Source organism: Vigna unguiculata, chromosome 4 (assembly GCF_004118075.2).
Source record: "Vigna unguiculata cultivar IT97K-499-35 chromosome 4, ASM411807v1, whole genome shotgun sequence".
Taxonomy (NCBI): Eukaryota; Viridiplantae; Streptophyta; class Magnoliopsida; order Fabales; family Fabaceae; genus Vigna; species Vigna unguiculata.
The window spans coordinates 22659734-22666563 of record NC_040282.1 but is presented as its reverse complement, the minus strand read 5'-3'; the positions used below and the strand labels follow the sequence as shown (position 1 = coordinate 22666563).

At 31.8% G+C, this 6830-nt stretch overlaps 1 long non-coding RNA gene across 4 annotated transcripts; it reads right to left on the bottom strand.

The window, feature by feature from the left end:
• Positions 1–694: 694 nt before the first annotated feature.
• LOC114181047 lies at positions 695–6283 on the bottom strand. 4 transcript variants are annotated; one of them, XR_003603736.1, is made up of 6 exons: positions 6060–6283; positions 5851–5913; positions 3737–3837; positions 1568–2686; positions 1229–1387; positions 695–1134 (listed from the first exon to the last, which is right to left on the bottom strand). It is a non-coding gene; the product is annotated as an uncharacterized LOC114181047 (long non-coding RNA). The 4 variants fall into 4 exon arrangements; XR_003603737.1 differs by having other exon boundaries at positions 1568–1625; XR_003603735.1 differs by lacking the exon at positions 1568–2686.
• Between the last annotated feature and the right edge of the window lie 547 nt (positions 6284–6830).

Genomic DNA, 6830 nt, shown 5'->3' with positions numbered 1-6830 from the left:
TTTGTGAGAGTTTCCTCCCTTGGGAGTGAATACTTTTAAGCCTTATATTGCATAGCAAGTTGCGGCACACATCCACTCATTTTCAAGGTTGCCATGGCTTCTAGCCTAGCCTTGTAGTGGCGTGCTTCTCACATTTTTACCATTTCTTTCCTTTCCATTTTATGTTTTCTTCTTCCTTTAATTGTTCTTGGTTTTCTATGGTTTATGTGCCTTCCATTTCCTTTTTGTTTTGAATCAATCCATCATCTTCTTCTCTTGAGCTTTGTGAAAGGAATCTTGACATCTAGATAGCATGCTATCTTAATGTCCAATGGGGATTTCACTTAGCTTTTTTAATCGACTCACACCATATTCAATAATCTTAAAAAGGAACAAGATAATCATTCATAAAAAACATAAGCAATTTAAATAGTGAACTCAATCATCAAGTGACTCTTGTCTAGGTTCTTCTCTTGTTTCTTCATCATCTGTTAAACTTGCATCAACGGTTGTTCCAGGTACATCATCCCTAAACAAAATATTTTCATTTTCATTAACCGTAATTTGATCAAACATTAGACTTCTTAATTGATCATCCAAGTGCTTTTCCACATCTTCATTCTCTAGATCACCATATATATCAAACAAATCTCTAGGGGTGGTGTTAGTAACAACATGGCAATCATCATTTGGGTCTTTTGTATAATACACTTGCTTTACTTGAGATGCAAATACAAAAGGATCATTTTCATAGATCAACCTATGGACATTTATTAGTACCAATCCAAAACCATCTTGTTTAATTTGAAACCAATGACGTTTGAACAACACAAACTTGAAATGTCCATAGTAATCCAATTCAATTATATATTTCAAAACTCCATAGTAGGTAACATTTTCTACCAACAAATTTTCATCTTTCTTGCTTCTTTCACGACTTTCAATGACAAACTTGTAGCCATTTATTGCATTGCAGAAAATCTTCTCGCAACTGTATTTGGCCCTTTAGACAACCATTTAACATCTTCACTAACATCTAAATTCCTTACTCGATCTTCAAATCATTCATGAAAAGTAAGACATTGATCTTTAGCCTTATTTCATTTTCTTGTTGAACCTTGACGATTGTGACTGAAAACAAATTCTTCATGTTGGCTACATAAAAAAAAATGAATATGCTATATATGTTAAGTAAACTATAATAAAGTGTAGTAATAATATGTATTCTTGAGTATGCATATCTTCTTACTTGAGAAATGGTTTGATAGCTTCAGAATTGAATAACACATATCGATGAGCTTGCTCCCATGTAAGAGGATCCAAACTTGTCATGACTCCATCTCCTATAGGACCATCTAAACTCCTTGCTGGTTTATTGAATTTTGTTTGGATATCGTCATCTAAGTACCTTGAACAAAATGTCAAACATTCATATGCTATATACCCTTTTGCAATAGAACCCTCTGGATAACATCTATTACGCACATAGTTCTTTAAATTAAGAAGAAACTTATAAGCATAAAAGTACAAAACTTAAGTACGAATTAAGAAGAAACCTACAAAAGGACAAAAATATAAATCAAATTACCTGTCAATTGGATACATCCAACAATAATGCATGGGTCCTGCAATTCTAGCTTTGTATGCTAAATGTATTGATAGATGAACCATTATAACAAAAAAAGATGGAGGTAAAAATTCTTTCCAATTCGCAAAGAATCAATGCAATTTCAACATCCAAACATTCAAATAATTCAACATTGATAACTTTGGAGCATAAAATCTCGAAGAATGAGCTTAACTTAATTAAAACTCTTGCGACTTCTTTTGGTAAAACTCTTCGTACTGCTATTTTAAGTAAGTCTTGCATCAGAATATGAAAATCATGACTTTTAAGCCCAAGAAGTTTTTGCTGCTCAAGTTGAACACAATTAGAAATATTAGACCCATAATATTCTAGAAGCTTCACTCCTTTCAAAATGCCACAAAAGATATCCTTTTCTTTTGATGAAAGAGTAAATCGTGCAGGTGGTAACTAATATTTATTTGATTCTATTTCTATTGGGTGAATGTCCTGCCTTATACCCATCTTTACCAAGTCAAGGCAAGCTTTGATATGATCCTTTGATTTCCCATCTACATTCAATAGTGTTCCAATTACATTTTCACAAACGTTCTTTTCGATGTGCATTACATCGAGATTGTGACGGTGCAAATTAGTATCCCAATATGCCAACTCAAATAATATACTTTTTTTTGTCCATAGATCAACATTATTTATTTTCCTCTTTTGAGGGTTTCCAAATAAATTATGTCTTTCGCCAATTTTTTCCAATAAAGTAGAACCTAATAATGGAACTGAAGCAACTTGAAATTCTTCATAGCCATCAAAACACTTCTTATTTTTCCGCCATTTATGATTAGAGTCCAAAAATCTACGATGACCCATGTAGCACATCTTTTTACTTTTTGACAAGTACTTGGACCATGTATCATAGTTACGCACAAGGCACGCCAACTATCCACTAGTACGCCAACCTGATAGCATAGCATAGGCAGGGAAATCACTTAGAGTCCAAAGTAATGCAGTTCGAACAATAAAATATTGCTTACTAGAGGCATCATAGGTTTCAAATCCTTTCTCCCATAACTCCTTTATCTCATCAACTAGAGGTTTTAAATAGACATCAACTAGGGGAAGAAGGACCTGGAATAAGTAAAGATAACATCAAATAAGGTTGTTTCATGCAAGCCCATGGAGGTAGGTTGTATGACATTAGAACAACCGACCAAATACTATATTTTCTACTATGGATTAAATCCATCACTTGCTAACCCAAGTCTCACGTTTCGTGGATCCAATGCAAAATCAGGATGTAGTGAATCAAAAGTTTTCCAAGCAAGTGAATATGCAGGATGCCTTAATTTTCCATCATTAGGACGACCCTTCTCATGCCATTTCATTGAATCAACAATTTTTGATGACATATATAACTTCTTGATCCTCGGTTTAAGAGGAAAATACCTCAACACTTTGGCTGGAACCGGAGGAGAAATTACCTTCCAAGAAACTTTCTTCTTAAGATTTAGACACACTCTCTCTTTATATTTAGAAGCGCCACAGTTGGGGCATGTATCTTCATTCTCATGCTCTTTCCAAAATAGGATACAGTCATTAGGACAAGCATGGATTTTTTCATAACTACAACCTAACTCTTTGATTAACTATTTGCAATCATGGAATGTTACTGACAAAGAAGAGTTTTCAGGAAGAAATTCTTTGAGCAATAGTAGTAGCGCACTAAATGATACATCGCTCCACCCATAAAGGTTCTTAATATGGAGTAAACGAACAATGATTGATAGTTTTGAGAATTTTTTACAACCCGGGTATGCTTCTTGACGAGAATCACCTACTAAATTGTAAATCCTCACCATTTCTACATCAAACTCTTCATCTTCATCTAAGATGTCATCAAAATCACACTCAGGCATCATGAAAGTATCCTCTAGATGTTCATCCAAATTATCATGCATATTAGCCTTTCCTTTATCCACTTTTGAAGATCCACCTTCCCCATGAAAAATGCATTTATCATATCTTTTATCAAATCTATCACAAATTAAGTGTTCATACACTTCTGCTCGGTTACTCCAACAACAATTATTACAATTCTTGCACGAACATAAAATTTGATCACCTTGTGTTGCATTACTAAATGCAAAGTTGAGAATTTTGTTTAAACCATCTAAGTACCTGCTAGAAGATCTTGGTTGACACATCCAACTCTTGTCCATGACTTTGGTTTTCTCGTTAATTTTCCTTGATAATTGTTTCAGCTACTGTTAAGATAATTACTGTAAAAGACATAATTGAATTAGATAACTTTTTCAACTTTATGGTCCAAAAAATATATCACTCAAAAAATCATATTTGTGGTCCAAGTTTAAATGCCATGAAGCAATAAAATCCAAGAAATGAACACATAAGTGCTGTGAATTGCAATAATTTTTGACCAAAACTAATTACTTAAATCATACATGTTACTAGTCACAACATCATAAAGACTGAAGAACCAGATAAAGATTCTTTTCAACTTGATGAAAGATCAAGAGATCCTCTAAAAAAATATTCAAGGTAAACCAAGATGGTGGGAATGTATAAGATGTATGGGAATCATTAAGTTCCTAATCAGTTGGATGCAGACAAAGGAGTGGCACTACAATACGATAAATGGAAATCTCATAGAACAACAAAGTTTGGTTAAAATATATTGATCTGCCTCTGTCTGCCATCCTATTCCATTGTAGGTACAAAGAGATTTGTAACTATCAATTGAAATGATAAAATTGTTAATAACATATTTGACTGTGCTTACCTCTTTTTCTGTCTCATTAGATAGGGAAATAACATTGTTTGGCTGTGTCTCCAGCAAAACAATGCAAGGGTCTAGTAGTGTTAGAGCAAGCTTGGTGGATTTGACTCTCTCTATATCATGTACACTAATGAACATTATCTATTCTCTGATCTTCAATCTAATTTGATGCAATTCAACAAATTACATACTTGAAACACAACTTGTTTATTTCACAAATTTACCGAATTACAAATTTTTGCAATTTGTATTTCTGTTGTTAGCACCTCTTAGAAAAAAAAGAGAATGAATTTAGGCAACCAACTTCACTTCATAAAAGGAATCATGATATACATTTATGCCAAGTTCTGTAAGCATTGATCCATTGATCCAGTATCAATAAAATCCAACTAACAAAAGGAATACATGACCAAACTAACAATATTGTATTAAATAGATAATATTTCAAAACTAACAAAGCAAATTTCACTCTTCTTGAAATTGTCTGAACTTCGAAAGCGTGTACGTATGTTCATTGAACTCCAACGTAACAGATATTTACATTCCTCTTCCCTATAAAATGACCGAATACACTATAGAACTGTACATGCACACAATTGATTCACAAACATCAATCACATGTTCTAATAAAATTGTTTCACAGGAACATATTTGAAAGAGAAGAATGAAATGACTATGAAAACTTATGATACATAGCAATCTACAGTCAAATGAAAATATGAAAACTCTATAAACAACATCAAAATCATGCATTCTAGTGTGCAGCGTAAAAACCCAATACTATCAGCATTGCTTGCACAGAGGATTAGTTTAAAAAAGAAATTGAAACACTATACTGTCAGCTTAAACCACATTTAATTCCAAATTAGCATCATCGTTATGTAGGTCCAAGTCGATGGGTATAGGAATGAAAATTCTAACTAGACCTTGTGGGTATTCGCCAAATGCAAAGAAGCCCTGAGGAATTATTGACGGTCATAAGACATGAACTGAAGTGTATAGTTCTTCTCAACCAATTCGCATCAAACAATTTTTCTCTCAAACAAAGTATAAAAAGTGTCTTCATATTTAACTATTGACATGTGCCAAAATGAAAGCAATCGAAGCACAAAAAAGTATATATCAATGGTAATATACTCATTGTTCTAAAATACAAGGTGGAACAAATCTATGATTCATAAGCATGTACAGTCCTAAATAATAAAATTATACATAAAAATATTGAGCAGACAATCCCTCAAACCAAAATTTCAAGAAAATCATATTCTTAATGTTGTATAAGAACGATGGTTCAACCTCTGGTTAACAATTTCAAGTTGTTGAAGGTTGTAACTATAAGGGTGACCAATTCATGCTATCGACTACAAGCACAAACTCAAAGGGAAGTAACAAAATAGCAATCTATAGTTCTGTACTCATAATGGCAGATTTCAACGTCTGAACCACCAACAAAGAAAGTCATAAAACGCTTCACCAATTGTAGAGATTTACTAACCTTTACAATATCTTCAAGAATGCAAAGAAATCCCTCCTTTTTGTGATGCTTCATCGATTTGTGCTGATGCGAAATTAAAATAGTGAATCAACAATTTGTTAATAATAAATAGATATATTGAAATAAGAGGAAAAGAATATGAGAAATTTGGAAGATGCATTAGGTTTTGCGAAATGAAAAGAGGTGTATGAGAAGAAGATTTTGAATACCAGAAGATGGAAATGGAAGTCAATGCCTTCAAGCAGGTTGCGAAAGACGAGCAACGGCCAGATCGTTGAAGATGACTCGAGCACTACCAAGGACAGTTTAAAGAAAAATCGTTGAGGATGTTTCGAGCAACACTAAGGAGATGTTTTGGTAACACTAAGGAGGGTTTGAAAAGAAAGATACGAGAGTTTGGATTGTTAGGACTTAGGATGTATTGTTACTCTTCTACTTGTCAGGGATTCAAACACAATGAATTGGTCATATGTTAATTTAATGTTTTTTAAATAAATTAAAATAATACTCTAAAATGTTAATTTTTAAATTAATTTTAACTATTTTAATGTTATAATAAAATTTATTAATTAATCAATTTATTGTTATTATTTTAAAATATTTTTATAAAGTTACAATTTAAAAAAGTGAAAACTTAATTACTTATCGTAATATTTATTTAAAAGTGTTACTTGTAACGTTTTTTAAAAAGTATGACTAGGTATACATAGGATAACATTTTTAAGAAATGTAACAAAAAAATGTTGTTAAAACTAATAAATCATGTGATGATACTATAGCGATCTAAAAGCTATTATTTTAAATTTATCTTTAAATGAATTAAAATATTAATTTAAAATTGATCTGAAACCACATAGAATTTAAATATCTGAAAAGGTTTTAAAATTTATTATTAAATAAATTAAAATATTACTTTAAAATATTACTTTAAAATATTAAATATTTAATTCATATTAAATATTTCAATATTATAATAAAAT